The following is an 8,010-nucleotide window of genomic DNA, read 5'->3' as shown; positions in this document are numbered from 1 at the left end:
TCCTCTTTTTGCTGAGGAAGACCGGCTCTGAGCTAACATCTATCGCCAGTCCTCCCTCTTTTTTTCCCCAAAGCCCCAGTAGATAGTTGTATGTCATAGCTGCACATCCTTCTAGTTGCTGTATGTGGGATGCAGCCTCAGCATGGCCAGAGAAGCGATGTGTTGGTGCAGGCCTGGGATCCCAACCTGGGCCCCCAGTAGCCCAGGTACGCCAGTGCGCGTACCTAACCGCTAAGCCACGGGGCCGGCCCCTGTATGTTAATTTTAAATCTAGCAACATTACTGAATTCTTTAATGTTTGTTAGCTTTTTTTTTTTTTTTGAGGAAGATTGGCCTTTCACTAACATCTGTTGCCAATCTTCCTCTTTTTTCTCCCCAAAGCCCCAGTACATAGCTGTGTATCATAGTTGTAGATTTGTAGCTCTTCTATATGGGACACTGCATCCGCATGGCTTGATGAGCGGTGAGTAGGTCTGTGCCCAGGATCCGAACTGGTGAACCCCAGGCCACCAAAGCAGAATGCACAAATCCAACTGCTATGCCACCGGGCCAGCCTCTGTGTTAGTTTTAACATCGATTTCTTGGATTTTCTAGGTGTGTTCTCATAATATTGGCAAACGTAATTTCACTTCTTTTCCAGATTTTATGCTTTAATTGAATTGTTTTATCTTATTACATTGGCTAATCGCCATTAAAATAGTAAGTTATAGTGGAGATAGTGAGCATCCTGGCTTTGTTCCTGACCTTAGGAAGAATTCCTCTGTTTCCCCAGTAAGATGCTGAGATATATTTATTATGTTAGGAAGTATCCATCAATTCCTATTTCATTGAGTGTTTTTTTTTTAAAACAGAAATGGATACTGAATTGTATCAAGGGCCTTTTCAGCACCTGTGGAAATAATCTTATTTTTCTCCTTATATCTATTAATATGATAAATTATATTAAAGATGTTCTTAATATTGAACTATCCTTACCTTCTTAGAATAAATCCATCTTGGTCATGAAGTATTTTTTTTTAGCTATAATAGACTTTATTTTTTAGAGTGGTTTTAGATTCACACTAAAATTGAGAGGAAGGTACAGAGTTCCCATATACCCCATGCCCCCCTACACAGAAAGTCTCTCTCACTATCAACATCTGCCACCAGAGTGGTACATTAGCTACAATCAATGAACCTATATTGACACATCATTATCACCCAAAGTCCTTACATTAGGGTTCACTCTTGGTGTTGTATATTCTATGAGTTTGGACAAATGTGTAATGACATGTATCACCCATTATAGCATCATACAGAACAGCTTCACTGCCCTAAAAATCCTCTGTGCCCCACCTATTCATCCTCCTCCACTTCAACTCCTGGAAACTACTGACCTTTTTTTTTTTTTTTTAAGATTTTATTTATTTATTTTTCCCCCAAAGCCCCAGTACATAGTTGTCTGTCATAGCTGCACATCCTTCTAGTTGCTGTACGTGGGACACGGCCTCAGCATGGCTGGAGGAGTGGTGCCTCGGTGCGCACCCGGGATCCGAACCCGGGCCGCCGGCAGCGGAGCGCACGCACTTAACTGCTAAGCCACGGGGCCGGCCCACTACTGACCTTTTTAATGTCTCCATAGTTTTGCCTTTTTCACAATGTCACATAGTTGGGGTCATACAGTATGTAGCCTTTTAGCTTAGCTCCTTTCACTTAGTAATATGCATTTAAGATTCATCTGTGTCTTTTCATGGCTTGATAGTGCATTTCTTTTTAGTGCTGAATAATATTCCAGCGGATATACTGCAGATTATTTATGCATTCACCTGCTGAAGGACATCTTAGCTGCTTCCACATTTTGGTAATTATGAATAAAGCTGCTATAAACATCCATGTATGGGTTTTTGTGTGGATATAAGTTTTCAACTCATTTGGGTAAATACTCAGGAGTGGGACTGCATAAACTATTCTTTTAAATGTGCTTTTGGATTCTGTTGCTAATATTTGACTTAGAATTTTTTACATCCATATTCATAAGTGAGAGTGGTGCAGTCTTTGTTATATTTTGGAATTGATGTTATACTAGCTTTGTAAAAACAATTTAGAAGGTTTTCTTCTTTTAAAATGCTTTGAGGGGGCCAGCCCTGTGGCCTAGTGGTTAAATTAGGCACCCTCTGCTTCAGTGGCCTGGGTTTGGTTCCCAGGTGTGGACCTACACCACCTGTCAGTGGCTGTGGCGGCGACCCACGTACAAAATAGAGGAAGATGGGCGGAGATGTTAGCTCAGGGTGAATCTTCCTCAGCAAAAATAAAAAATAAATTAAATCAAATAAAATGCTCTGAAACAATGTATATAGTGTCTAAGTACCAGATCTTGGGGATTTAGAAGAATTTTCTTGGGAACCCATCTGGACCTGGTACTTTTTTGTGAGGGTAGTTCTTTGATATCTTTATTTCTTCTAATAAAATTGGTTTGTCTAGACTTTCTATCTTTACTAGGATTAATTTTCGCATATTATGATTTCCAGTAAACCTAGGTTTTCAAATGTATTGTCATAATACCATGAAAATAATTACATAATACTACGTAATTTTCTGTTTTAACAGCTATACCCCTTTTATCATTTCTTACTTTGAATGCTCATGCTTTCTTCCTCTTTTTCTGGATTAGGTTTATTTGTGGTCTGCTATTAAAACCTTTTTGTTCCCCAGATAATCAGCATGCTGATTTATTTATTGATCCTAATGGTTCTCTATATTCAACTTCATTGATTTCTGCTTTTTTATTTTTTTCCTTCTGCTTTTCTTTGGTTTACGTTTTTTTTTTTTAAATAATTTTACTTATTTATTTTTTCCCCCCAAAGCCCCAGTAGATAGTTGTATGTCATAGCTGCACATCCTTCTAGTTGCTGTATGTGGGACGTGGCCTCAGCATGGCGGGAGAAGCGGTGCGTCAGTGCACACCCGGGGATCCGAACCTGGGCCACCAGCAGCGGAGCGCACGCACTTAACCGCTAAGCCATGGGGCCAGCCCTGGTTTACGTTTTTGAGTTAGAAATGTAATTTGTTTATAGTCATTCTTTTATTTTCATTTTATAAATATTTGAAAGCTATAAATTTTTCTGTAATCACTGATTTGTTTTTAAGAGATTCTGATAAGTATTTTTCTATTATCATTATTTCTTTAGAAATTATTTGAGTTCAATTTGTATATATTTTCCATTTCATCCAACACTTCTTTAGCAGCACCCTTAAAATTTCCAGGTGGAAAGGGCTGTTTATTTTCTGATTTTGTTATCAATTTTCATTTTATTATAGTATTTAGTACTATTATTGTTTAATTAAAATACTATTTGCATTATTTATACTTTATTCTACTATTGAGGAGTTCTTTGTGACATAATATAAAGCCAGTTTTCATGACTGAGTCCATATGTGCTTGAGAAGAAAGTATATTCTCTGTTTTTGTGGTGTAAATTCCAATATATCCATGAGATCTATCTTACTTATTATGTTGTTTAGGTTTTCTATATGACTACTTAATTTGATCCATTAGACCTGACCTGGCCTGAGAGAGACATGTTAATGTCTCTTATTTTTATTGCTTTTTATTGTGAGCTGAGCAGCATGATTAATTCAATGCTTTGCATTTGAGAGTAAAACAAATAACAAGAGTATACAACAGGATTCCTCTAAAGGATACATTTATTTCTGCTAAAAACTTTTCTAGGTTCTAATTCAGGGACTGCCTCTACTAGTTTCATGCCATTAGGTAAATATTTAACCCTAAGGCCTCAATCTTCTCTTGTGTAAAACGAGGTGAGTTACGGAATTTTTTTTAATCCAATACTTTATTTACCAATTCAATAAGAGTGCTTTTGAAATAATATCCTTCTAAGCCCCAGTGTTACTGATTACAATAATTGTAATAACAACTATCATTTGTTGAGTGCTTACTGCATGCTAAGCTCCATGCTTACCACTTTACATATACAATTTCATTGAATCATGGTATATTCATTTTAATTTTTCTTCAAACTCTAAAACGTTGGACTCTGATTCAATTGGCAGAAAGTCCATTGATTGGCGGAGAGACCGTCTACTAAATTGGCAGTGAACACCTGCATGTTGGACACAACTTTCTCTTGAGTCAGGACAATGGTCAGAAAGATCACACTGGCCAAGGGAGCAATTAGCCAACATTTATTTCTGTTAGTTTCCAGGTTTGGCAGGAAATAAGACCAGAACGAGATAAGGAGCTCAGGCCTGTACAGGGTGTGATTGGACTCTTGGACAAAGAGGAACAGAGCTGTTTTCCTGGCCAGCTATTTTCATCCCAGGCTCACACAAATGCTCCCAATGTGGTAAAAAATATTGTAGCAAAAGATTGTTCCTTGAGGTTGGCAGTGTTAGCCTCCTAACAAGCAGTGTTTAGCTCTAAACCAATCTCCTTTTGTCGTTAGTACTAACATTGTCAATAAAATAGAGGCCACATAGTAAGATGGTCTCATCCTGCCTCAGATTAATTAATATTACACCTGCCTCTTTGGCTAAAGATACTCTGTGTTGTTCTTAAGTTCACTCATCCACCTGGCCAATCATTTAACATTATTATCTCCTACTACTCTCAGGGTAGATGAAATATGATACTAGTGTCAATACATCCCCCCTTCTGTGCCCATGGCAGAGACTCAGTTACTAGTCAACTTATACTCTTTCTTGCCAAACCCAGATGCAGCCCCACCGTCCTTCTCAACATGGCACCCAAGGACAAGACTAGAATTTGCCTCCGGGATGAAATTCTTTGCCATTCTTATTTAGGTACTCGAGATGCAAAGACAAGGAACTCACAGTCTAGTGTGAGATGCAGGAAGGAAAACAACTCTAGTTCAGAGAAATCTATGCTGTGACAGAGAGGAGTTGCTGCCTATCTTCAAGAGTGGTGAATTTATTTCCTTTAATGGCATGAGGATGTCCAACTCGCTTGCGTGCCTCAGACCATGTTTTCGTCCTGCTCAGTACAATACGCCAGTATGTGCTGAATGTCTGCTTCAGTGGTTCTCGCCATATGCCACAGCATGCTTGTGTACCAAGTCACAGATTGCTTTCAGTTTGATCAATTTGCAAAACTTGTGTTTACCACAGTTGGAGCTGGCTAAGTCTCTCAGGTGGGCTGTTGAGTTGAACGGATATTTTGCTATAAATACAGAGGCCTCATGTAAATAATAGCTAAGAGGCATAACATGACATCATACTATGTTATTGTACTATGACTGTATTTTGGTGCATGGGAGAATGTGGGCATGGCTGGGTTCATGGCAACTGTTACTCTGCCAGTCAGAGATGTAAGCATATGAGCCATCCATTTACATGCCCAGTGTTGTGCTTCAAAAGAACCAGGTGTGTCTTTGTTTGGCTTAGCATTACATTTTATTTTCATTTCAAAGTGAGGAGGATCTGTTTCTGGGCTCTTGCCATTAGTCTAATTTGATGATTTAAAAGTAGGTAGTAATTTAATATCCAAACTGGCATGGCTAGGAGACACCATAGGTAATTAGAAGTCTCTAACTGGGGACATCTGAAAACATTTTGAGACACTTTATTCTGGACTCTCTTCAGTGCACTAGATACAATAGGGAACAACAGTCCTTTCACTTTGAGGACTTGTAGCACAGATGCCTACAAAGGAACAATAATTAAGAAATCATTTATAACATTTTCTCCAGAGACTGTTGCCATGATGATTTTCCAGCATTTACTGTAAAGGAAGCAACCGACGTAAAATGGAAATGAATAGAATGAATAGAACAAAGAAGGAAAATAGCAGACAATGCTTTGTAGACAGCTCCACGGACCCTGAAGCCCAACTTCTCCCCAAAATTGGCTCAATGGTTTACATGTATTGTATCAGGCAAAACGGTTCTATGAAAAGACATCCCAGGACCAAGAAAGCTCTTCTTGCTTTACAGCGCTTTGTTGTGACTCAAACAATTAATAATAAATAATGCAAACCTAGGGAGACCAAGAAGAGAAGAGAGATTAGCAAAACAATTATCTTGGAATACAAGAAATGACACGTAGATTGGTAATGTGCTGTTTTGTGATGAGTTGAGCTATTGACTGTCAATAAAAGAGGCACTTCAAATAACTCACCTGAATCATTCTGGTACAGAAGCACAAGTTTTTGAAATAATTGTTCCAAGTTGTGGGTACAATTTACCACTCATTATTTCCTTTAATGTATGTTAACTGAATGCATTATCAAATCTCTAATCTCTGCTCCTTACCATTTAGTTTGGGTCATAAGTACCAAATTTAACTAAGTAATCCAGAAAAGAGTCTGTAGCCACACAATATATATGAACTTGAACTTATAAGAAGCTAAATTTGATTGCCATACAAACTCAACAGAGAAATACTTTCAAGTCACTGCTTCTTTATCTAATAATAATGAGTTGATACAATACCTTTCATATAGGACCTCGAGCGCCTTAGTAATACTGTAATAGCAGCACAGGAGGTAAGCGGGAGCCAACTGACATCATCCTGACTCCAAAAGCATTGAGTAATTTGCTGGAAAATCAAACTGGCACCTGCAAGACGGATTCCCAAGGATCCAGTTTCCACTGAGTTTCAGACCTGGAAGACGCATACCGTGTCATAAGATCGAGGCGGTTCTCCACTCCTCCGCGTCCAAGGGGAGGGACACAGTACTCTGCCTTGTTAACAAGCACCTGCCCTTCCCTCCAGGTGACCCTGAGATCTGGCCCACGCTATTAGAAATACTGGTCCAGATCTTAGAGGCCATCTACTCCAAATTCCTCATTTTACCAAGTCCACAAAGGTTAAACAACTTGATCAAGGTCTGGTAGCTAATTCGCAGATATGCTCTTATCCCCACTTCCAAGACCCAGGAGTCCAAGAATGTTAGAGAAATTTCTCGCTGAAATCGGCCAGAAACGCTTTTTTGAGGGAGTTTGTGACACTCCGCCCATCCCCTACCCCCGGTCGTTTACCTGCGTTCTGAGTTAGCATCTTCCTCAGACCATCTCAGGTGTTCCAAAGCACGGAGAGAAACTTGCCCACCCTGGGCCGCCGCGGGCCTGCGGGGGGAGGCGGGCGGCTCCGCCCCCGGCGCTCGCGGGCGGGCTCGACAGCGGCCGCCGAGCGGCGAGCGCGGGACTCGGCGGCGGGCGGCGGGCGGGGAAGGCGCGGGGCGTGGTTTGCAGCTTTCCGAGCGCCAAGGAGCGGAGCGCGCTCTGCTGCGCCCTGAGCCTTCGGCTGGACCGAAAAAGCGAGCGGGAGAACGAGCAAAGGGCGCGATCGAGAGAGCAAGGCAAGCGGGGCGCCGACCTGGGCCGGCCCCAGCCCGCGCCCTCGCCCCTCGCCGGGCCGGCGGCGGGTGAACGCGGCCGCGGGGCCCCAGCACCCTGGTGCGCCCTGGAGAGAGCGGGCTGTGGCGGGGAGGGAGGGACAGTTGGAGGGAGGGACGGGAAGGGGCGGGGGCGAGGGAGGGAAAGGTCCCCGAGCCGGGGGCGGGGGCGGTGGGAGTCGGGGACCGACCCGAGGCGGGGGTCCGAGCCCGGCCACGGGAAACTTTGCCCGGGGGAGGAGAGTGGGGTGCGTGGAGGCGCCACAAACTTGTCAGCGGGCGGGGCGCTCCGGGGATTGGAGCGAGCGCCAGCGGGTGGCGTTTGTCTCTCCGGGTTCTTTGTGTCACCTCCGGGCCCCAGCCCGGCGCTCCGCTCGGCTGGGAAAGGGGCTGCGCGGGGGGCTCGGCCCTGATGCCCCCCCGCCCCCGTCGGGCCCAGGCCCCCGCGCTCGGGGTCCGCCGATTGTTTTCCTTCCTCGCGTCACGCCTGGGCGGGAAAGATTTTGAACGCCGCGTGAGACAGAAGGCGGAGAGCCGCGGCGCCGAGATTGCCAAGTCGTGGGCGGCGCGAAGCTGGCCCGGGTCCCCGAGAACCGGCGGACCGGGGCGCACCGGGGCTGGAGAGGGCGCGGGGACCCGGCCCGGGCACGCGGGGAACC

At 43.6% G+C, this 8,010-nt stretch overlaps 1 long non-coding RNA gene across 1 annotated transcript; it reads right to left on the bottom strand.

The window, feature by feature from the left end:
* Nucleotides 1-5,720: 5,720 nt before the first annotated feature.
* LOC106801235 (uncharacterized) lies at nucleotides 5,721-7,451 on the bottom strand. The gene is made up of 3 exons (XR_001390580.2): nucleotides 6,996-7,451; nucleotides 6,447-6,618; nucleotides 5,721-5,991 (listed from the first exon to the last, which is right to left on the bottom strand). It is a non-coding gene; the product is annotated as an uncharacterized LOC106801235 (long non-coding RNA).
* Nucleotides 7,452-8,010: the final 559 nt, after the last annotated feature.

Source organism: Ceratotherium simum, chromosome 24, assembly GCF_057802395.1.
Source record: "Ceratotherium simum simum isolate JZ-2026a chromosome 24, ASM5780239v1, whole genome shotgun sequence".
Classification (NCBI taxonomy): Eukaryota; Metazoa; Chordata; class Mammalia; order Perissodactyla; family Rhinocerotidae; genus Ceratotherium; species Ceratotherium simum.
The sequence above is the reverse complement of the archived record's forward strand: the minus strand, read 5'-3'. Positions and strand labels throughout refer to the sequence as shown.